Source organism: Lathamus discolor, chromosome 11 (assembly GCF_037157495.1).
Source record: "Lathamus discolor isolate bLatDis1 chromosome 11, bLatDis1.hap1, whole genome shotgun sequence".
NCBI classification, from domain to species: Eukaryota; Metazoa; Chordata; class Aves; order Psittaciformes; family Psittacidae; genus Lathamus; species Lathamus discolor.
In genome coordinates this window covers 7,068,821-7,094,546 of record NC_088894.1, presented here as the reverse complement: position 1 = coordinate 7,094,546, position 25,726 = coordinate 7,068,821, and the positions used below count along the sequence as shown (strand labels likewise).

General features: G+C 40.8%; 1 long non-coding RNA gene across 6 annotated transcripts in view; it reads right to left on the bottom strand.

The window, feature by feature from the left end:
* Nucleotides 1-25,726, bottom strand: part of LOC136020665 (uncharacterized) — a 72,753-nt gene that overhangs the window by 38,039 nt on the left and 8,988 nt on the right. For all 6 annotated transcript variants that reach the window (XR_010615439.1, XR_010615440.1, XR_010615442.1 and 3 more), the window contains exons 2-3: nucleotides 21,496-21,596; nucleotides 19,037-19,171 (exon numbers count right to left, since the gene is read on the bottom strand). This is a non-coding gene — a long non-coding RNA (uncharacterized LOC136020665). The remainder of the gene's footprint in view (nucleotides 1-19,036; nucleotides 19,172-21,495; nucleotides 21,597-25,726) is intronic.

The window sequence follows — 25,726 nt, the reverse complement described above, 5'->3', positions numbered from 1 at the left end:
ATTTTATATGATAATGGTAAAAATTTTCATTTCCAGTAAAACAGATTTAAAGTTCAACATACTTCTTAGAAACCCATCACCTTGGACTTTCCAACCAGCCTCCTTTCAGTTGCCACCAGCTGATCCAGCACAGTGCTGGTGGAATCCTGAGATGCACTTTGGGGAGAAGTATGACCTAAAGAACCAAAATGTGTCTTCACACATGAGCTCTGATGCTGAGCACAACAAATCCTCACCCACATGTTCTTCCCTGTTAAACACTTGCTATGAACCAAGGAAGTAATTTCGCTATGGACCAAAGAAGTCATTTAATAAGGATGTTTTTAAAGAGAACAAGGGGTTTGATATCCATTAATGCCATATCAGAGACCTCTCTTGCTTAGGCAGCCTCCATGGTAATTCTTAACCCCCATTTGTGGGGCAAATAACCCCACTCTGCCAAGACAAATGAAACCCAGCTCTTCTATAGCATGTGCTTAATAAACATGCTACTGAAGATGTAACATAGCACCTCACCTACACCAATGGGAAGAAACAAGCAGTGTAAAACCAGTGTGAAGTCTTATCCTTAGCTAAGTAACATAACTTCTCAGAAGCTTCTTGAAGGTGTTTAACCAGCATTGAGAAATCACCTCTCAATTTGCTACTTCAAAGCAGACTGAAGGCTGAAGATAAATCCCAACCACAGCCTTACAAACCAGTCAAACACATCTGCACCTTGGGAAACCGAGGTTGTGTGGTATGTCCCAACAGACAGCAAGTTGTGGCAGAGCCCAGACTTAAATCTGGACTGACAGGGGAATTCTAGCAGAGCCTGCAGCACTGGTTGAAGACTTCACCACCTACAGCTGTCCTCCCCATTCTCCCCCTGAGGTTATTTTTCTCTCAATCGGCAAAGGAAGTGTGTCGCCACATCAGAGCCATCCCAGCTCAGTCTGGCACCCTGCCTCCAGTCACTGATGAAGGCAGGTTTGTTACCAAGGTGCCAAAACTATTAATTGCAAAAACCAGAGCATGGGTGTAAGTTCTGCTCTAGTAGTAGTTTCTGTCCTAAGGCAAACACAGTAATATCAAACCATTTCAATTTTCAGAATGCAGCTTCTGAACCCAGTTTTTGCTTATCTCCCACAGTTTATGTATTTTACCCAGCATGACTTTCAAGAGCTAGATTCCATTCTCAGCTTCACATCCACGGCATCCTTAAGGTAAAGCCCACCTCTTTTTCTGTAAGCCTAGAATGTGACTGCATGAGGAGCACAAGGAGCAGAATTCTCCTGAGAACAAAGTCTTTCCTGACTTGGGTACCTTTGCCCATCATCAGATGGAGTCACCCAAGCTGGACACCTGACCTCAGCCCAGCACACACAATAGCTTCCGGTAACAACCTGTGCACATTCACTCTTTACAGGATTCTTTCTAAAGACCATTTTACCTTCCCCTTGTCCTTCAAGCCTGTGGGATTACTGTGAAGGCTTTCCAAGTGATTATTGACTCTTACATCAATGTTCTTATCTCTGATTGACCAACAGATTGGGGAGAAATAAAAATCCTTCCTATGGAGGTCTGTTACTGGTCTCCTAATTAGAGAACAACATAAACTTTGAGGCACACTGTCCTTATCAAATCACATTATTTGTGGGTCTCAAAAGCACAGTAAATAGTTCACAAACTGACTGCAGTTCCATTCTTAAAACAGCTTATGAACTTATACCTGACAGAAATAAGAAATATACCGATTAGAATGAAGTTCATTCTCTCACCAGTCTGCTTGGTAACTCACAAGGCACATGTCTTATCCTTCTTAACATGATCATATTACCATTTCCATCACAAATTATAAGCTTTTTCTTCCTTTTGCCCTGAACAGTCTGTGTAAGCACTTCAGAGGAAGGCCAGTTCCATGCAAGCTCCAAAAAGCATCACATATATCCTTTTGGCTGAAATTTGTCACTAACAACTACCTTTCATTTCTGACTTATGACTAGAATCTCTTCAAGGGAAGGATAAATCAGGCTTCCCTTTGTGCACTGTAGTTCCATGAAAACATGGAAAATGGTCAAACAGCTATTTTTATTCCATAAATACTAATGAGATACCTAAAGTCAAGAGAATTCAGAAAAAGTACAGGAGAAAAAACCCACAACATCCTTCCCCCCCCCGCCCCGCAATCTCTTCAGCAAAGATCTATTCAACAGCTCAATATTGACCCACTGCACAAATCAATAATGTTGCTGAGGCCATGGGAAAGCACAGGTTTTAAGCTGTTCAGTAAGGAGAAAGAAACACAGGGATGCAGCAGCTCTTCTCCTGCCAAAAGAGTGTGGGATGCAGAAGAAATGTGACCACTTTGCAGAATCTCACTGCAAAATGTGTTTTTCCTAAGTGTACAGTCTAAGGTTTTCTGCTTAGGCATGTTATCCACCAGGCTTTCTTCTCTTCAGCGATGAATCCATCTCCTCACTAATAGAAGCATTTTCCTGATACACTGTTGGCAGAAGGAGCTTGTTCTTTAAAAAGGAAAATCTGGGTTTGTTTTGCTGCTGCCATTTGTGACTGCTCTGACAGGCTGTGCCAGACTGCCCCCGCTTCAGCACTCTCAGACTCTCAATTTGTTTCTGATCAAGAAGCAGTAATATATTTGGGGCTGCTCCTCATGTGTTAATCTTCCGGAAAGGCAAAAGGGAATAGGAGAGAGAGAATGGATGGGACAAACTAAGTTAAATAGTACCCAGCAGTTCTACCTGCGGGAGCACAAGGGGCAGAAACTGCCGTTTGACCCTCATATCCTTCTGACACAGGTATTCTCATTTTACTAATAAAATAACTCTATGCATTCTTTAGTTTTTACTGCAAGGTCTGCTCCCAGAATTTCCAGGTCCGGGTCTAGAGGCACAGTCTAACGAAGTGCGTAAGACAGGGGCAGATCCAAACAGGGCCCTTCACAGCAAACTGCTATTAAAAAAAGACAAAAAAACCCCAAAACCATGGGACCATTTGAGGATGCTCAAGGTGCTGGTTCACATCATTGTGAGGCTGCAGTCAGTCCTATTAAAGGTCAAGGCAATCAGAGGTTCTTGATGATGGAAGAAAGTCAAATGTCAGGCTTGTCTTCAAGAAGGCCAAGGAGGAAGACAGGGCAGATCTACAGGATATTCAGCTGAACCTCAGTCCCAAAGTATGTATGGAGCAAATCCTTTTGGAATCCATTTCCAACATTGCAAAGAGAAGAAGGCGATTGAAAAGAGTCAGCACAGATCTAACAAGGGCAGTGCTTTGCCAACCTCATTTACAGCTAGTTAGAGTGCAGCTTTGCAGAAAGAAGTACTGGTGGTCCTCAGAGACCAGAAACTGAATCTGACTCAGCAGAGCACTCTGGCACTGAGGGAAGCTAACAGCATACTGATGTCAGTATGAGCACAACCTACAGGCTGAGGGATGGGATGGTCCTCTCTATTTAGGCAAGACTGCATCTGAAGACCTGTGTCTGGTTTTGGGCTTCCCAGGAGCAGGATTTACTGGACTGACATACTTGGAGCAAGTCCAGCAGAGGACAACCAAGAGGCTCAGCGCATGGAGCACACACATTATGAGAAGAGACTTAGACAGCTGGTTTCTCTGGCCTGAAGAAGAGAAGTGCAATTTAGTTGATGTCTTCAGCTATCTAATGAGTGAAGACAGAGCTGCTTACAGAGAAAACGGGGTTGGACTCAGCTCACAGCTGCATAGCAAAAAACAAACCTACAGGCAATGGATGTGAGTTGCAGAAAGAGGAATACTGATCAGACATAAGGGAAAAATGTAGTCAAAATCTGGAAAAGGTGCCCAGAGAGGCTGTGAAATCTCCAAGAAGGGAGATTTTGCAACTTGACTGGACGATAGACTGGGCAGCCCAGTCTAACTTCAGTCAGCCCTGCTTTCAGCAACGAGTTGGACCTGATGACCTCCAAAAGTTCTAACTTATATTATTCAGTGATTGTAACTGAGGCACAGAGGCAACATATTACTTGAACTCTCCCAGGGGTCTAAACCACGTTAACCATAAGCTTTAAATTCAGTATTTCTGGTCTGTTTATTCCAGGGTGTTAGTCCATCCCAGGTACAGGATTTAGTGCTTGTCATTGTTGAATTGACTAAGATTCAAGTGAGCACATCCCTCTGGCCAGCTGGTCTTTCCTGAGAAAGGCAGCCCTGTTCTGGAGCACAATCCTTGCGGAGAGTGCATCCTATCTCCTCCTTCAGGTCACTGATAAAGGTATTAGGCAAATACCTGACAAACTACACCTGTAACTAGCACCCAAGCAGAGTACAAGCCATTAACAACTACCTTGTCTTTCTAATAATCCAATCAGTATTTTCATCTATCTAGTAGTGCACTCATCTACATCCTAACATCCCAATTTGGATACAAGGGTGCTGTAGGTGTCTGCATCAAAAGGCTTCCTAAGGACAAGGTACAGGATATCAACTGCGCTCCCCTTATCTGCAGTTACATCATAGTTATATCATTCTGATGACTTCACAGTTAGAACACACTCAACATTCCCAATAAAGGAACAGTGCTAGGAAAAATATTCATAAAGGGAAAGTATTAAACCAGATAGGTCCTAGTCCTACTATGTTCCCATGTAAGGCAATGGGAACTGAAAGCACACAGCACCTTGGAGAATCCAGTAGATACTAGAAATGTGGCAAAATTGGAAGTGTTAGATTTAGCCTGGCAAAATATACAGTACTCTAATGCTCATTGGGAAGGCATTCAGACAAACACACTGACCCACCCACAAGTCACAGGAGATGGAAAATCACATTCAGTTTCCAAGAGTAATACAGCAGGAAACAAAGATCAATGAGGTTTGGCTTGTATGTCAACCACTAGTCAGCGGCTGTGATGCTGTTCTACAGTAGTACAAGAAGAAATTTGTCCACAAATACAAGACTAGCCAGAATGCCTACACTGTCAAATCAAAGCTTAATGTCCTGTCTCCAGCTGAGACCAACAGCTGATGCTTAGAGGATAAAAACAGGGCCAGTATGCAGCATTCCTGCCTTGAATACTCTCCTAACCTACAGGAATTTGGAGCATACAGGCTCCTAGAAATAGAAAGGTAACTGTGCTAAATTACTTTGATCAAGTTTAACATACAGAAATCTTCTTTCATTTACAACTGCAACAGTGAGTTCAACATTTTGGTGAAACACTACCTGGAAAAAAACCCTCCTCTAGTGAATTTTGAGACTATTTCTTGCTAATAAATTCTACTCATGGCCTCATGCAATTTTAGAAGTCAAAGAACTCCAGTGCATTCTTCAGTGTGGAAAAGAAAACTAAAATCATAGTGTGCTTTCCTGATTCCCAAAGGGATGTGGTTCTAAACTTCTGGTGCAGATGCCTTTTCTAGTTCTGCTGCAACAGGACCACAGCTTCAGTCACTATTAAAGATGAAGCCACAGAGGGGCACGAGAAGGTTTTTATTTTCTTTCTTTGTACCTTTCCTAATAACCCCTAACATCCTATTTTCTTTCCTGTCTGCTACTGACCTGGGGGCTGAAGGTTTTCACGAGACCGTCTTGGTCACTTCATGATACCTTTCTTTAGTGAAAAATGCACATTCAAAGACCAGTACCAAACATGTGGGGCTCATTCACCCCACCCCAACTTGCATCACATTATATTTACTGACATTTCATTTTGACTACAAGTTTTTCCACTCAGTCTCTCAATGTTGCAGGGTCTGTCTACAGCTCTCTGCAGTTGATGTTCACTTCTGTGATCTCAAAATAACTGTCACCAAGCTTTCTCATCTCATTGTATGCCTCATATTCCAAATCGTTTGTGAGCACTGAACAGCATGCTAGAGACACAGCAAGCATCTGAAAGACTTCTTTCCAAGTCTTTTGCTCAGGAGCAGATAAATCTTTGGGATCCCAACAGGACGAAAGAGTCAGCAGTACACTGTATGCTTTGCAGGCCTGTCATGGAACATATGTGAATAGCAACTTGAGCAACCTGACATGAGAACAGCCACAGTGCTTAAGTGGGAGGAGAAACAGCCCAAAATAAAAGTAATAATAGTCCCAACAGTGATACAAGTCTCCATTTATATATATTATATAAAGAAACAGTTTTGTCACAGGAACAACTGATACCAAAAACTAATAAGGTCTGAAAATTATTATAATAGTTTGGTTTTACAATTCTTTATGGTTCTTCTACAGGGGGTACTTTGGAAATGAAAGAGTTAAGCAGGAATAGTGGGGAGTTTGTATGGATTAATCAGATTTTTCTGGAAGAATCACTATCAGCGAATTGTTGCTCTTCGATACAGTAAAGTTATGTCAACTGACAGAGAATAAAACAGCCTGTGCATGACTCTGCAAAGGCAAAGCAAGGCAGGACACCTCACACAGCAGGGCACGGGCGTTGCACAGGGGCTGGAGAAGGGGCAGAGGATCCCAGGCCAGCCAAACCCCTTGGAACCTGGGGTAGGGGTGGGACAAGGGGTGAGTGCAGGTGTGCAGAAGCAGCCCAACTGCTGGGGGCTCTGGCACACACACATACACACATTTTCGGCAGACTCTGTTGCATTTTTGTTTTTGGCAAACCAGAGCAGCTTGGGAAATACTTGCAGGTCTAACTGTTTACGCTGGGGCAGCGTAGCAGGGAGCACGCAACTATCGCCCAAGACTGGCTCACAGAGTAACTGCTGCTGGAAGAAAAAATTATTTCCGTAATAACTGTTTTGCAGCACACCAGCTTTGCTTTGTACAGCACTTCACCACTCAGCTGATGTACAGAAAAACAAGGGCAAACACGCTACTTTCATACCTTTCCCCCCACAAGTCATCTTGACACATGGACTCTGCGACAAAATGAACGCTACTGAAGCCCAAAAATATCTGCACTGAATATAAATATATTATGAAATAGCTTTTAAACTCTGCCCTAAAGCACTTCCTGATTGGCTGCCAATGATGTCACACATCCATAAAGGCCAATAAAACGCAGGGGTTAACAAGTCTCATTTGTGTGCGTGATGCGCAGCAGGAGCCCAGCCCAGGACAGGACAGGGATGAACCATCCCACCTCCCAGGTAGTTCAAATCCTAGGACCTCAGGTGTGGTGTCCAGCAGCTGCACCACTGTCTGTGCTCCCAGACTGATCTTAATGATACCTAATTAAGCACTGCTTACCTGGGACAGAAGCCTTCCTAAAGGACACAGTAAACCACAGTTTTTAGGCAGTAAAGATAGTCATGCATATTCAAAGCAATCAGTCTGATCTCACCTAGCAGTTGGGATCTTACATTTCAAGTCAAAGGTGAACTAAGCATGGTCCCCTTTGCAAACAGGAACTTGACCTTCAGCCCTGTTTGAATAAACTGTTATTAAAGTGAGTAATGTTTTACAAAAGCCCTAACAAACCTAAAACCTTCTATTTTACAAAACTCAAAAACTAACGCCAGAAATACCAACTAAGCCTTTAAAACATACTACTTTGGCACTCACTCCTCAAACAATAAAATATGTTAACTCTTTCTGTGCACTCATGCTTAAGGCTGACAAAGAATCTAGGTTTGCAGGGTTAGGGGTTTGGATGATTTTGAGAAATGGAACATTCTATGCAGAGAGAAATCTGCTGTGTAAAGCACTAAGTGTGTATGATGGTCAATTGCCAGCAACCAATATTTGTTTCTTACTATGAATACAATCCTTGGAGCTGGCTTAGTTTCAAATGTTATTAGGTAGACAGCATGTGGTGTTGCAGTAAGGAGACTTACGCATGAACTCAAAATATACTGAATTTGATCACCCTATTCCAGGCGGTTTTGCTGCCAAATGTGGGCTAATTTATATATAGCAGCCTAGTGAATAGTTTGCACTCATACTTCCACAGCAAGCATGGAAGCAGACCATGTACAACCATGAAAATTTTGCTACATAAAGCTTTGTTTTCCAAATCCTTGTCAAAGATTTATGAATATTCTACTGGAACAAAACTGCCAACTACATGGTTCAAACATGGAGCTGCTATCAGGTATGGTACCACTGCACTGCTCAAAGCACTATCACAAACGGCGTAAGAGAACAGGCTGTGTATTGCTATCTACTGTTGCTCCTTCTGTCTCTCTTTTCAGTTGCACATTAATGGCAAAAATGCTAAAAATCAGTCAAAGGAAAAAAAAAGCCCCCAAGCTCAGGGTCTAGAAGCCTCCTGCCTTCCTTGACAACTCCTAAAGGATCCCTTCACCACTGAACCTCGGCACATACCATCAAATATTCCAAGTGGAACAAATTCATTAACTTGTAAACACTACTTAACTAACTGAAAGCCAGCGACAGAAACCTAGAGCACTGTTAAATCAACTTCAGGCAGACACCGCATCTCATGTGTTAATACTTGCCATCTGCTCATGTTGCATTTTTTACCACAAGAAAAAAAATGTGACTGCTGAGTAAAGACACTTCAAAAACAGCAATAGGAGAAACCTGACCTCACTCAGCCAGAAACTATGGCTTTATTTTTATGGGGTTTACACACGCACACACACACTCCCCGTCTCTCTATTAAAACCAGCACAATCAATGTAAAATAGCCTATTTAGCTGTTGCTGCCTTATAATAGCTACGCTAGGAAAGCTTACAGGAAAAAAGAAAGTGCCTGTGCATGTTTGGTACTCCAGACAGCAAGAAATTTGCCTCGGGGAGAAACACTTTGTGAAGGAAGGTGGGGGAAGGGTAATACGCTGGTAGACTGAGCCATGAGGAACCAGCACAGGAGTGTGCTGGAGGCTTTGGGAAAAATCAAGTTTGCCACTACGGCTCCTACAGGCTCCAGCACAGCAAAGCACCTTTCTTGCAAGACAACCATTACATCACGCCCCAAACTGCCTCTGACCACAGAAAATGGCCCAGCCAGGAAGGGATGGATGCCAACAGATGGAATGCGTCTCCACTTTGTGAAACACGCCATTTTTAAACTGATTCTTTTCAAAAATCAGTGCTTTTTAAAAATAAGTAAGAAGTCCTAACTTCTTACCCCCTTCAAAACTAAAGGAGACCAACATTTTGCCCCAGGACTTGGCTGTGTAACTTAAGAGGACACGATGGTATAAGCTTTGTTTTAGTTTTGGCCTAAATGGTATTTCATTTGCCATGCAGTGTGCTTCTAGTAATAATCCTAAAGAGCACTCAAGCATTTCAGTAATGCAAGTGAAAATGAATCTGCTGCAGCACCAGGTCACTAAGGAATAAGTAGTTCTGAAGTTACGTGTCATGAAGTCCTGCTTAGCTGTTGCCAAGAAAAAGAACTGCCAGATTTTGTCTGGAATTGCCATTTGTGCCTTTTAACAGTTGTCATATTTTAAATGGGTGCTTATGAAGAAAGCATCCAATGGACTATTTTGGTGTGACAGATACACGGAGCAGCAGGTCCTGATCTAGATGGGCAAATTCAAACACAAGTGTCTCTACAGAAGCTGCCAGGAAGAAAAGGACATATGGTGATGGTGCATGAGGTGAAAACCTATGTGCTGGAAGCTGGACAACAAAACCTTTCCACAGAAACTACTGCCCAGTAACTGTGCAAACACTGACTTCAGTGTATGCCTCAGTTATAATGATAAACTCAGTGCATGAAACTTGAAATGGTGACATCTGGCTAAAGATTTCTCTCATCCATTTCCTGTCACTAGTCCACAGAACTATTTTACCTTCATAAAACTACAGCATAGTGCAGTGTCTCTGGATGTCACCTTTCTTTGGCTGTATTCCCAACATTACCCACTATTTTTAATTTTGCTAGAACATTATTAGCTGCTGGGGTCCTATTCCTGATAGCTGAAAATTGTGGGGGAAAAAATAATACTGTGGTTGTAATCAAAGTCAATAAATATCAGCCTATGTCACATACAACTGAAAAGAGACACTAGCAGGATATATTCAGGCCACAAATATTTGAATACAAGGCATTCTTTATAGTGAAGATAACCACTCATCTGGTTCCAGATCCTTCACACTTAAAACTCATGCTTTTTTACTCCCACTCCAGATCCTTCAGCAGATCTTTCCTTTCCACAAAGGAGCCCAGGTGTTTCTTGAATTCACTTAGCATTTCCAACACTTCACTCATTGTCACATTAATGATACCCATATGTTTAAGTATTACTGTCCTCAGTTTCTTCCTTACTGCCCTTTTCTGGAGATAAATTAATTATGTGGGTAGCTTTCCCTGAGCTAGAAAAGTTGCACAGATTTTATTAACATCTTTCATAATTTTGGAGACTAAGTAAAATTGCTTATTTACTTGAGACAGTTTTGATGTTTGAAACAAAGATGTGTATGTCTCCTGTTACAACATTCAAATTCCTATTTTCAAAGGTGTATTGGCTCAAGATTACCCCTTTCACAGCTGCCCGTTTAAGAGCTGCTTCAAGGATCAACATGGCAGACTGCATACATTGAACTGAAAGCTCAAAGAGAGAACAGCTTGCATTAAGTCATCTGCAGTGATTTTCAACCCCGGTTGGCTTCTCTGCCTCTTCTCTGGCATCCCTCTGCACTGCAGAAGCAACCGCTGAACTGCCCCAGTTAATAGCCCAGCATATGAAAGAAAATGGAACTTTGGTTTCACTTTACTTCCCCATACCAACAAAAGATCCAGCCACTGTTACCCTGATCACAAGAGCTTGGCATCTACTTCACTTATTTGACTTCTAATTATTCCTGGGTTTCATTACTGCCCTGTAATACAGGTATTCATTCTAAATGCATTTAACAGTTACATATGCTCTTAGATGAAATAAGTCTTTAAGAAAAGGTCCCAAGCAAAATCCAAGTGGAAGAATTACAAAAAAACATCAAGACAAGAGCAGTCATCAGGAAAATGAATCACAGAGAAGGCCAGGAGAATCCCTCAGGAGACTTCTGTATGTCACAAAAATGCTTTCCTTTCCTCAGACAGAAAAGGCAGGGGCACTGAAAGTGAGTCGATAAAATACTTTTAAAAGATGGTGGGTGTCCCACATAGGAACATCTATGTGGCAGCACAAGGAGATGGAGGAAAGAGTAGAGGGGCAGGGGGGAGTTAATGAGACATCTGTGTGAAGCTGGGGGAGGGCAGACAGGAAGGCAGTAATGAACTCCATAAGCAGAAGGTGCCACAGGGCAGGACTAAGACTACAGCTCTACTGGAGCGGGGAAGCAGAATCCATATTTGTCAAGAGTATGCCTGTGTAAAAACTGTAACAATTTCTGGGGGCCCTTGCTTACAAAGGGCATCTAGTAACAACAACATGGCCTTTAGCAGCACTGTAGTCATTTCATAGAAGGGAGAGAAGCAAAAATGTCACCAGTGTCTGGAGCTTCACTTTACCTCCCACCTCAGCCACAGGTTATCTCAAGTACTTCAGTGAAAGCTGAGATTCAGAATGATTTCACAAATGACACTATTCCACGGATCACTTTGCATATGAGCTGATAGTTACACACATACTCATGCTTAGCTTTATTTGCAAGTATTTATACAGGATCAAGATCTGTATTTCCCAGCCTTCATATTTTATTCATCTTAATCTGTAAGTATACTTCCAGAAAAAGTCAACCTGAGTTACAGTAAGAGTAATTTATATAAGAGTTGATGCTGAGTATCACTTTAGGATCCTGTGAAAATCCACAAGCTACATCATGTTCCATATTATAAAAGCCAAATCAGAATAAAAATTCCTTTCAAAAATTCTCTCATGCCAATTTTTTCCAAATTTTAACATAGAACTTGCTCTGTGTGGAATATCTGGAGTGAGGATTTTTCTATTTAAACCTTTTACTAGCTCATAGTATCATCCGGGTCTTGCACCAGTTTATCCAGTTATAAAATGGAGTCTTTGCTTACCTGTCCTTTCTTAATCTTTGAGGACAGGACTTCAAGTGGAAAGCTGAAGCATTATGATAGTTCACCAAATACGTTTCATGCAGAGTCTCCTACTCTGGGTTCTGTGGACGCCTGACTGTAGCACCAGGTCATGTTGTAGATTTATGGTAGAACCAGAAAGAAGTCATTGTATACCTGTACGCCTCCCATTCCCATCAGCAAGATGGTGCTTGTGTTCCCTTTTGCCCATTTGTCTGATGTGTTTACCCAGAAAACAGTTTGAACCTGGAATTACTGCTAATCCCTCGGGATTTAGCATCCTGAACCCAGTCAAGCCATTCAGCCCCCAGTATAAAGTGTGATCATTTTTTAAAAGTAAAATATTTGTAAACAGAAAATCATTTTAAAGGTCAACTTTGTGTGCAGAATTCAAAATAGGAACAAAATAAACACAGAAATCTTTGCTTTTGTCACACTGAGACCACAATTTCTACAGACATTCCTCTGATGAGACACCATTACAGAAGTATATATTACATGGTTACAGAAATACGTGGGGCATACCATGCTGTGGAGACAATAATCCACAGAACTATGGTAAAACACAAAGTTTCCAACAAGCTCACCACAACTATGGCTGGCCAGAACAACATTTCTCAGTGTATTATAATCCATTTGAAACATTTAACCCTAACATCATGTTATTTGCAGTATATTCCTTCAGCTCAGCTAGAGTTTCAAATATAGCCACTAGAGCATAAATTGAGAAAATATATAAGCAAAGAACTCCTGAAACAGGGAAAACAGCCATCTTTATTAATAAGGGAGTATTTTGGAAAACGTGGTTAATTTCTCTTAAAAACAGATGCATAAATACTACACATGTAACAAAGAAATGAGGATGTTGTCAGAAAAATCCAGACAGGTAATGCTGCTAATAAAGGGACCCAACAGCACCTCTCACCATGTGCTGCTCTGCTGCCCCCAGGCTATTCATGCTGGAGACACAGCAGCCAAGTTTTAGCTTTTATTATTTTATTGCTTTAGGGTTTTTTTAAGAATTGACAGCAGCCCAGCACAGGTTTATGAACAATAACCCTGAACCTCTGGAATTGGGAACAGCAAGTATTTTCCAGGCGTTGTTTTGTAACACTGAATGCACACAATCCTGTTTAACAGTGTATATAACAACACAGCCTCGTATGGAAGACAGAAATGCAAGTACAAACAGAAAACCTGATACAGCTGCAGACATCCTGTATTGCCCCAGAAGACAGGCCACAGCAGAGCTGCAAAGTATAACATGCAAATGCTTAAATCAATAGTGGAGCAGTAGCCACTGCTTGCTGCATTCCTTACAGGAGCTGCCAAAAGGAACATAAGAAAAAGAGAGGGTGAAGAGACATTTACCATCTATTTCACTGGCATGAGCTCGTATCTTTCCTGTAAACTAATTCACTCTAAGCCTGTGCAGGGCAAGGTTATGTAAAACATTTCTGAAGGAAGATTTTTTCCTGCCTTTCAAGAGCAAGCAAAGCCGAGTAAACCATGCACTGCAGAGTATGTGCAAAGCTCAACAATACTACCCAATAGAGTCACTGAAACTGAGCTCTAGAGGAGGAGCTCTTTACATGCAGAGCCTGGGTTTCTATTTTCTGGCACAGATTATACAGCTTACAGAAAGACAGTCTTTTACAAATCTTTACATATGTAGCCAGAAGCTTTTGTTAGTGAGATGCAATTACAGCTTAAAAACAATTTCTATGAAAGAAAAGCGATGAGAGCACTAATGAAGGTGGCTTTCTGACAAACCAAGTTTTTCCTAACCATTTTTATTCATCCATTTGATGCCAGTACTGGAATTTTGCAGCAGGATTTGGCTCAGTCTCTTTCAAAACATAAAGGGCCTAATCCCTTCCCATCAGAGAACAGGAAGTGAGGAGCCAATCTTAGCACCGATTAAAAAAAGAGAATCTGGACTGTTATTTTAACTTCTTTGTTGCACATAAACCAGAGAATTTTTGTTTCCTCCTAACATTTCACATGATGGATCAATTCAAAGCTGATGTCTCCCCTAAGTGGCACCAGCTTAGTACAAGAGATCTATTGCACAAACTGCTCTGTACAGGAACTATGGTGTCTCCCCATCACTCTGGATATGACTCAGAACATGTGCTGCGCAAATCCTTATTTCTGTCCCTCTGTGCTGTCCTGCTTTGCACAATCTAACAATGACACTTCTACTGCAAAGACTTTTTAAACCTGCTTTAAGTGCATTCCAACAAGACTGGCTCAAGTGGGAACAGGCAGTATTTTCTACTTGACTTCTGTTTGTGCACACCTGAAAACTGCATTTATTGTCGACAGGGTTGTATGTGTGCTGGAGCCAACAGGCCAAGCTTCCACTTCTCCCCAGCTTTCCTGATGTTCTCAATACATAGCTCTGTGCATGTGTACATACAGTGTTCAACCCCAACCACTCTCACCTGCCTCCTCAAACCAGTGGCACAGCTGGATGCCCAAGTACAGGGCTGCAGCCTCTGCCAAGTTCTTTCACTTGACCCCAAGCTCAAGAAAATGGCAAGAAACCCTGGCTTCCCTCTGGGAATTGTGCTCCCTCAAAGCATGGGGTGAATGAGGACTAGGGCCACGGGTAGCTGAAATCTTGACTTCTGAGCCTATTGCATCCCCTCACTTAAAACTTCCCCTTTTTAAGTGGCATCTTTCTACACAATACCAGTGTTACCTCTCTGGGGCTCCCAAACCAGTTAATGAATCAGACTGGAACTGGATGGACTTTAAGTACAAACTTCAGGTAAAATAAGCTGAACACAGCCCCAAAGTTCTTAATATTTAAGTACATGTTATTTTTCCCAACATTAAAAAAAGGTGGGCAGTATCTAGCACTAGAAAATTAATGAGTTTTAAATCTGAACATAGTACACCACCAGTTTTTAAATACTCTGCTCTATTTTCTCTCCTCTCATCTTTCCCATCTGGTATGTTTGAGTAATAATTTAGCAAATATTTTTCTCCAAGGCTGTCAGAAAAATCTCATAGCATTTTGGAAACACCAAACATTATCTTGTGAGGTAAATTAGGACACAGAGAAGTAGCGTGACATATATGTGATCACACCTTGTCAGCGGCAGAGACAGTAACAGAAATCCCAATATGTGCTGCTTCAGAGTTTTCAAGAAAAGAAATTGGTAATACATAGCAAATAGTGAAGCTGAAACTATGTCAAGTTACATTTGGAGGATGATCTGTAGAAGTTAAAGGAACGCAGTTTCAATATAGGAAAGATTTCTTTGTTCCAGTGCTTCATTTTTGTTAAGATTTCTTTATGAGAATTCAAATCCAGCCAGCTGTCTTCTACAGTACACAAAACCTTAACCCTACACAGCTCCTTAGTCCTGAGCTTTCTTCACTCAGGGGATGAATCTCCTATCAGTCTATGGAGACTGCAGTCAGGAAGTCTGTGTCCACCTCCGCTCTTTACACTGGGAACCACTAAAAAGAACTGTCAAGTACAGGTCTCTTTCCCAGCTACTTTGGTCAGAATTCATCTGTAAGTTTTGCTTATTACTGAGCTAAGATGAACTAATGAAGTGCCACACAGAAAGCCACACATCCCATTATCAGTTTCCCAGTTCACTTTGTCAGGATCTACTGCAGGTGTCAGAAAAACCCTTAGCCAAGCCAAGACAGCAAAACCGTACCTCAGAGAAGCAGCTGCTGTTCTAGAGATTACATTAGAAAGAAAAAGACAATTAAAAAGCCTCCAAGAAAAATCAATCTCAAATGTGCACTTTTTCCTCATACCATCAGCATGAGAATTTCTATCAGGCTTTCCCTGCGGCTATACAAGGGTTAAAAATTACTCTAAAGAGAAATATTTGACAGGATTCTCAGCCAATGACATTGAAAGAAAATGTCTGGCTTTAAGAAAATGCCAGCTATCACAAGATGTATGACAGAACAGCAAGAGATGCTGACACTCAGTTTTCTTCCATTGGAAAAGATACATGCTAAAATAGATTTCCCATCCTTTTTCTAGAGTTGCTGCACCCCATTCAGCCAGGGCACAGATCACATCTTGGAATAAAAAATTTGCAATCACAGTTTCTCCCTTACAAAGTTCAAGCTTTACGGAAAGAAGGCTTTTCCTCCACAGAGCTGCAAACTGCACAAGAGGAAGTTATTTTCTCTCTTCTATTCCCTCCGGAGGTGTTACATTCTTATAACCTGTCAGGCTTACCCAGGCATATTTGTAATTTATATTTAGTATAAGGTCATTTCTTTACACACTACCTCTGGATATTCCTAACACAAAGAGTGAATTCTGATTACTTCCTCTTCTCTTACAGGTCAGATACCTTTCTCAGTGCTGCTGTGTACTGGAAGTCTACATGAAACAACTTTCTGAATACACCAAAACCACAGTGAAAGATAAAAAAGAAACATTACTGGATTTTTCTGCATCTTAAAATATAATTGCAAAACACTGAAAGTAAGATTTCCCTTACACTTAAAATAGCATCTGTGTTTAATTAGAAGTGGGAAAGCCTTAGCTGAAATACATATAAACACACATACTCAGAGAGAGGGGCACTCTCAAACTAGTCTGGTCAAAGCTACGGAGAGATGATACACAAGCTGAATACTGTCATTTCAGAACAAGTTAAAGTCACCCACAAAACCGGTCAGGACAGTCCAAATTTTCAAATGGCAAAAGATGCCAAAGGGGCATCTCTGCATCAGTGTCCTACATAATAGGGGAAAAGGGATGGAAGAAAGAAAGAACAGAAGAAAAAAACAGATCTGGAGAGAGTAGTGACATTTGGATAGTTGGCAAGGATCTTAATAAGGTTTCAGGCAACAGTCAAGCCAAAAGGAAAGTTACTGTAGAAATTCAAACTCCATTGACAAACAATTGTCCTGTCCCACACACTCACTTCTGCTGGAAGTGAATAATTCTGTACCCACACAGAGCATTGTCATTAAGAGCCAGAATTTACAGTGAGAACCACAATGTACAAGCTATTAACAAGCCACTACACTGCATCATTCAAAGGCCCTTGCAGCTAAATAATCCCTCTTAAGTGGTAACCAGTGGAAGGCATTGCCTAGGGGAAGTTTTGAAGGGTAAACAGACAAACTTATTTCCCAGTCTTCAAGAATCTGTGGTTGAAGAATAGACACTTTAATATCCATTGTTGGATTTTTTTCCAATGAATTTGTCTAATTGCTTTGGGAATATATAGCACCCTGTGGACCTAAGTTCCATGGCATATTAATACATGATGGAAATAAGTACCTCTCTTTTCGTACTGTGAACATGCTTGCTGCTAAGTTCACTGGATGAGCCTAGCTCTTGAATTATGGGAATGAGTAACCATTCTCTATTCACCTGTTCCACATACTGAAAGGCTTCACAAATCCCCATCCTATCCATTCCTATCCTCCTTCAGGCTGACTCTTCCTCTGTTTAGAAGTTTCTGTGAGAGAACTTTCCCTTATCTGTGCTCACAGAATCACTGGGAGCATTTCTGCACACAACCTTGTTACCTCTCTCATTGTGCTTTCTAGTTGTACTACTCTGGGGGGAAAGGATGGGAGGAAGGGAGGGAGGGAGGGAGGGAGAGAAAAGACCAGTACAGTAGGAAGCTACACCATTCCCTGTTTATTTTTCTCTAACATCATCATTCCAAGATGCCTTCAAGCATGAATACACAATTATACAATATTTCAAAATTTTTCTTTGTAATTATAAGGAAAAGAAAATGGAAACCACTACACTGTCTTCAAGCCCAACTCAAGCCAGCTTCTGAGTCAATAGTCTGGTTTTCCCCGCATTCTTACTGGCGTCCCAGTTGCACAACATTATTTGTATAGGCAGCCCAACCTTGTAGAACTTCCAGCTTTGATATATTTTCCAGACTGGGTATCTGCTGCAGGTTTAACATTTCTGGAAAGTTTCATGGAACAAAACCAAGCCAATTCAGATAATGAAATTAAGGAAAAGTATATGTTGTTTTGCTTTTCTGAAAAGCTCCAATGCCTTCATGAGCTACAGAAGAGATTTTAAATTGGCAATGCACTACCCTCATATCAGGGACATATTTTCCCATTCCTATGAAAATATTATGAAGTTTGGTCAAGTTACAACTCTACTGAGTCTATATAAACTATGGTTTTCTAAAGATTCACTAGAGTCTGAAGGCTGAAAATGAAATCAGAATGCACCATCTCCTGTCCACACCCCTGTTAACCAGACTGAAGAGTCATTATCCTCCTTAAGCAGTTACAGCTTGTTCTGGATCTCCAGAAACTGAACTGGACTTTTCCTGCAACCGAGGCTTCCAGAGCTTGCTGTGACACCCAACAAAACAGAAAGTGGTTCAGCTGTAGCTACATGCTCACCAATACCTATTTATTAACTGCCTACCCAGTATTATGTGCACTGGTACAAAGCCCCTTGAAATAAAATGAGGAGGGAAACATAATGGCAGAAAAGAATTCAGGGAAGTAGCCCAGACTAGAAGACCCTGCTAGAGATATGCCCAGACTGAAAACAAGGTAGATACCACATGGAGATGGAGGAATGGAAGGGATGAGTTCAGAAAAGGCTAACTGGAGACTGCGATGGATTGCTGGGGAACAGCAAATTTAGAGAATGACCTGGGAGTTTAGAGAAGGAAAACAGAGTGTAAATGTAAGTGGTGTGAAGACATTCTTGGAAAAGAATACGGACAGAAAGGATGAAGAGTACATAAAGCTTCCTTGAGTCCACATCAGATCTCATTATCCGTGACACCTCGCATTCTTCCTCTATAGGCAAATAACCCTAAACCTCACTGAGAGAGTCCTCACCCCCCTCTAATGCTCATCCATGAATGACCCTATAAAGTAATTTTGACATAATTGACATAAAACCAAAGACTAAATAGAACAATTTCTGCGTATGTCTCTCACTGCAAGATGATGTATAATAAGCTTCCTATTTGCATATGCATATACAGACAAAATGCTTTCATTCAGGAGCAAAATTCAAAGATCCTAAAAAATTACTGCTGGAACTATTCTGCTGTAAGAGCACATTTGATACAGAAAAGGGTATTTAACATCACTTCCCCAACTGCTGGAAGCAACTTTAAAAATACTCACAGTTTTCAATGACGAGACAGTTGCACACTGAAGTAATTTGCAAACTGCATTAAGAAAGGTGCCACGGCTCTTCTCTGCTTCAAGCACTTGCTCTTCTAGGAGGGAAAATGGTGTGCAACCCATTTTAACAAATGCCTATGGAGAGATTAAAAATATCTAATGAAAATTAAAAGCATCTGTGCTTTTCAGTCTTACCCTAGCTAGAGATCAGAAGTCAAAGAAAAAGCTGTAACAAGATTTCAGAGTGAGCTATTGCTAATATAAATATCCAAGGGGCACATACTCAGAAGCAGACTACAGATATTTACAGCCATAAGAACCACCAGTGGTCACGACCTAAGGCTAATTTTTCTCCTTACCTAAGGGCAGACTTTTGCTCCCTGTTCATCACAGGGAGTATGTAAGTACTTACATACTGTCTAAAGGTCTGGCAACATTTCAGCAAGGAGGTGAAAAGCTCTCCAGAACCCACAAAGAGACTGTTACTACTGGTGAGAATAAGAAAGTGGCCAAAGTGGTAGGAGGTAGACAGCAAAACAAATGATAACAACAAGTGATTTAGCTGAAAAAAGGTCAGGGATCATTGACCTAAACCATACATGTCTTCAGTTTCAGTTGACATTTGAGCCATAATGGAAAGCTAACTAGAAACAACACTGTATATATCTGTTACAATACAGAACAGTTTGCAAAGACTCTCCGATAATGACTAAGCTTCACCTTTTTTTTGAGAGAGAGATTGAGCACTGCCCATTTTAGGCATGGGGAAGGTGAGGCAGAAGGTAAATTCATTGCTCAAAATGTACCAGTGGCAACATCACAATTAAACCCAACAGAATCTCATCCTATATAACCATTACACAACAGTTCTTTCCTTCCTTACTCTTGGGAGTACAAGTTAATTTCTCCCTTCAAAATCCCCATGGATGCTGAGCTTTAAATTTAAAAGTTCTAATTAAAACATTAACTACTGCTCAAATTGCCAATTGAATCTTGTATTCTCAGATTCCTGGATTACAGCTGGTAATGTTAAGGAGCAAAACTGCCTCTGAGCCAGCCAAGGTATTACCCTCCCTTGATAACCAAGAAAGCCTCTGAATAGAATTCTGCTGCACTATTCAAGGTGCGTATAGCCCAGCAAAGACTGGTGCTTTCTTCATATTCCACATTACTATGTCTGTACAGTGGTACTAAGGGAATGGGATCAGGAAGGTTTGGTTTTCCTTTCCCTGTATCAGAGAGGGGAAAAGCACTAAAGAGTTCTTACCATACTTTTGGCACCAGTATTTTTTCAGGGTTTTATTTTCCTGTTTCCAATTCCCAACCACCTATAAACATGGCATTTGCAAAAAAAGACCAAAATGGGTGAGACACTTCCAGAAACAGTTGGTTTGGAACATGATTAATTTTTCACAGCTCTAACTGATGTATACATTCAAGTATGGCCAAATTGTCAAGTATGCCGAGAACCTGTTAGCTGCTTCTTGGACTGGGGTACTCAGTTATGAAAACTAGGCAGAGGTTTCTAAGCAGGTTATCAGTTGACTCCCACTTTTGTTCTAAAATGCCTTGTCCCAGTTTCCTGTCTGAAGCTTTCTCCTGGCGCTAAGTCCATAAAATAAGAACTGGTTTCATAACATAAGTCTGTTACCACATGTAGGTGTAAACATGCAAACAACAAAAAATGAATTGCATTTAAAGAAAACCTGCTGAAAGTCAAGTCAATTGCCCTGTCCCTCCTGGCACAATAAACCTTACTCGAGGATATTACTTGGTACAAGGGCAGAGCCTAAAGCTTAAATGCTGCCTATCTGGATTTAATGCTACAAACACTTGGGTTCCTTTCACTTTGAGTCAGTTGAAACTGATTTTAAGCATTACACAATTTATCTCGTCATGTTTTCGTTATATTCCTCCCAGAGGCCAACTTGCCCTCAGTTGACGCAAGTTATATCATGCTGCTTACTAAATATGGTGAGGGCATCACCTCAGTGAGTCATGCTGGCTTCCCTTATTCAGGATACAACAAACACCAAAGCAGATGCAACAGAAGATGGGAGCTCAGAGATCTCTCCACTACTACATATCAACAACTTAAAGTGGGGACGTCCAGCACTGATGTGAGACTTGAATTTTTGAAGTTATAAATGGTTTCAGATACTCCTTCAAGCCACAAAACAAATTATCATTATAAGCATTATTATTAACATCAAACCCACAACTAACGATTTTAATTTACCATTAGGAATTGTAGAGTCCACAGCAACAAATTACTCAGTGATGTTCCAAACCCATAAGCACTTATATGTGCTGAACCATGGGCAAACATACTGATTTAAAACCAAACATAAGACAACAGAGAGCAATAAATATCTGAGTGCTCCATATAAATACCCAGACAGTTGACCTATAAAACACATAAAAAGGAGGACGTAAATTTTCTAATACAAGGGACAAACCTCTAGTTTTTGCACTTTGGCACATATGTGGTTCATTTCCATCACTTGTCTTTAATCAGGGGAATGGTCTCATCGAGGGTCTCTGATGTATCACTTCTGATCTGCATGAAAAAAAATATCTGACATGAGGATGGATCTTGCAGATAAATGCTATTTGTTTCATTTCATTTTTTTTTCATACAAATATTTTAAAACAAACACCTATTCAGAAAAGACACAACCAGGACCCTTTTGCAGTATGTTATAGAGAGTGGGAAAATAACTTCCTTTCTCAAGGCATCCCTGAGACAACAACAAAAAAACAAACAAACCAAAACACCACCAAAAACCCAATAGTAGATGACAGGATGCCCACATCAAAACTAGAGTCAAATCCTTTCCTCTTCTCCACAAATTCCTACACTACTCCTCCCAAGAGATCACCTACTCTCTATTATGAAATACTGTAGACACGACAGGCAATTATGGATTTACAATGAAAACTGCCTCTGGACCATGCTTCATGCTTTGATTTTACTGGAGAAGAGATAACTCACACTTCTTATCAATCAGGTTTTGGAAACAGTCAGATCTTTGAGTACACCACTTAGAGTATCTTGCCTTCAACAGGAGAGCAAGATTCTTCACACAACATTATAGCATAGGCACAACAGAGGAAACCTCTGCTCCCTAGTCCCTGTCAGCTTCTACAATAGCTAAGTGCCCTAATACAGGAAAGATACTTGGGTTTTTTGTTACCTACTATAACCAAGCCTGTTTCTGGTAACCACAGGAGAGCTTGAACCTTATCTGAAATCCTGCTGAGTGTTGTGTCAGCAAGAATTACCCAATTTCCTACAGAAACAACTGCCAGTGCTTTGTTAGGTGCAGGTGAGATACACCTCCAAACAGAGCACTACAGCTAACGGGACGTAAAAGCTAAAATTGATGGACAAGACAAGAACTGGGAAGAGTTCTTTACTGAAAAAGATGAAAGAAAACCCAAGAAAACACTCAAACACGCATTCTAATTTGTAAAACAGAGCTGCAACACACTGACAAGAGAAATAAGAGATGCAACTGAGCCCACTTATATGCAAGTTTTCTTTCTCAATTATAGTGGAGTATAGGAGTCTTGGTTCTCTCCTGGATTAAAGCTGTCCTGCTTACCATTTTAACAGATGTAAAGAATACAGAGGAACAAGAATTGCTTCAAAAGACATTTCTGTCCCAAAGACTGAAGTAGAAGATACCCTTCCTTCAATTTCATAGGAAAAAGTAAGGAAAGCTTAGCTAGAATTGAGAGATTCTGGCATTGCACTAATCCTGCAGGGAATTTTCTGGGCATTTTGAGATTTGAGATGAACCAGAATCTCAAATAAGGTATAAATGCCTGTTATAAGTCATGGGCCATGCTTTATAAACTCTAAGGCATGCTTAGCATTGTACTGATGATCATATGACTCATTTGTGTTTAGTGTTTTAAGAAGCTGTGTTTTTTGAAGCTGAGCATACACCAAGCTATATACATATAGAATGACTCACAGCAAGATTTTATGGTATTTTTATTACCAGAATGACTGCATGTGTTTTGTAACAGGAGATCAAACAGGCATATCAAAATACTAGTAGCTTTCTATTGTAAACAAACCAACAGCATCTCCAATATTACTTGTCTCAACACTACATCCAGATATGTACACAGACACCTCCTCCAGCAGTGACACAAGTAGATACACAGACACTCTGTATGCACTTTATAGCCAACAGCAAGGGAGCTCAGGCACTCATGCAGGATCCCTGCGAATGGAGTCAGACTTATATTTCCTCATGTTAAATAAAAACACAGAATTAATATATAGTGAAGGAGCTGAAGCAGATGAATTCCAGGCTTGTTCTACTGAATTCTTTTGATCAATGATAAGCAAAAAACCTCTTCTATCATAAAGCACATGTGAAAGCAGATTGGTGACCTTTCTGAGGTGAGATTCATGCTCAGGTAAACTGCATCAGGTTAAAATTTGAGCCTGAAATTTCCAAACATAAGGTAACAAACTTGTCCGCTAATACTGGTTTCAGAAAGGACCAGGGAATAGCCACTCTTTACAGCTAAATGCTAGATAACCGCTCTAAATAGAAACACAGTTTAGGACTTAGTGAGAGAGAGGGAGATGCTGCACAGATCCAGCACAAAAACTGCCAAAACAAGGTCAGAGCAGACATGGAACAGATTTAAACCATCTTTCTTTGAGGGTAAAAGCGAAAAACCAATATAAGACACAGGAGAGCTGATCTTCCAGCAAGCAGCCTGTGATGAAAGGAAATGATATGCAAATATGATTCAAGAAGAGTAATTCTGCAGCAGTCTGCAGAACCACAGCGACAGAGGAGTTCAAGAGGAGTCAGCACATGACAAAGGGAAACGATTCTCTTGGTACAGCAACCTCTCATGAGCCAGAGAAGGCAGGACTGGTCTGAAACCCCATATTATAAAACAAGATTTATTCCCCCCCTGTGCAATGTATTTTTCTTTATCTTACTGAAGATTTAGCTCTGTACAAACACCAGAGCACAGCAGTCCCCGGGAAAAACATGTATTCTTCTTACTCGGATTTTACTACACTATTGGAGGAGGGGGTGAGGAGGATAGGTTTGATTGAGCTTTGTCTTCTAGTTTAAACCTGCAAGAATAAGCTCAAGGAGGCAGCAAATCAACAGCACCAAAGTCAGTTCGAAGACAGCATAACCAGAGTAGGAATGGTGAATTAGAACACTAACCAGGAAAAGAACATTGCATGTAGGGCAGTGGGGCCTGATCCTCACATACATACACTGCAGTTCAATCTGCACCAGGTAAACAAGATTCCTGGTATTTTATAAAAGCTTTTTTTTTTTTTCTCACCAGGAAAATAATAAAATCAAAATAAGTAGCTGGAACACCAAGTCAAAGATACTGTACAGATTCTAGTTGTCACAGGGACTTCTTTGAAAGGATCTCTCTATATTATTTTTCAGTCTTTGATCCCATATGTTAACACGGAGTAAAACAAAAGGATCACAAGTAACCACTGCAAACTGAAAAGCTCACTGATGAGAAAAGAGAAGACTGATGCTGGTATGTCCCTGAGAAGTCAGCAAACCTTAGCCACAGGAAACCAAACTAAACAACCTCTTCCTCTTTTCCTCAGTGACAAAACCAGGTTTCACACCTGGAGCCTCAGGGAGGAGGTTCCCAAACTGCAAGTCAGGGAGACAAAGATAAGCATTCAGCAGCTTGTCTGTGGAACCATAATAAAGCAAGATCTACAGACACATCACCTCCATGGGACGAGTTCTGCAAGAAGGTTCAGCATCTTGAGAACCACTAACCTGTGGGTTTATGAACTGACGAGTAGATGGCGCATCAGAATATGTATTAAAGAAAAAAAGAGGAGTATCAAATATAAGCAGAGATTTTTTATCTACCCATAGACCCTCTTCAAAGACTAGGAGTCAAAGAAATGGAAGTAGTGAATTTCCACATGTAGCTAACCCAGCTGTGCATGTCTGAATAGATGTAATTTCCAATCATGCTTTAAGATACACAAGAAGCACAAAGAATCGTATATAAAGAGGTAACCAACAATGCCCCATGGAAACAACACAAGAACAGCATGTACAAGAGTCTGGTTATTACAATGATATTTTTCTTTTGCTTTTGTGCCACTGGTTCAAATCAGAGCTCAGTTAAAAAAAAAAAGATAAAAAAAATCATAATGTGATAATTATACCTGAGAGGCTCTGAAGCCACTTAAAAGACATTAATTCACTTTGTTGAAGACAGTGCCGTAAGGAAGACATCACAGAAAGTTATATTTAACGGGCACTGAAATTCTTCTAGCACAATCTCTTCTCTGCATGCTGCTCCCTCTGTGGCAAATGTGAGGCATGCTGAGCTGTATTTACACTGTCATTGGAACTTACCTACTGTACAAGTGTCCATTTTCAGTGCTGTGCCATGCTGTGCCATCCAGGTACAACAGTATGACACTGGGAATAGCATTTTGTCTTCCTAGCACTGAGGACCCAGGTTTTTCCTCATTGCACTACTCAAATGTATGCATCAAGAGTGCTTGTAAATGAAAAGCAGCAGCAGGCTCAAAGGAGAAAAGCCAAATCCCTCTATGTGAATACTTTATTGAATGCCCAGTTGAAAAAAGCAAGATTCCCCTTGACTTTCATTGGTATAGACAAAAGACCAAACTCTTGCTAG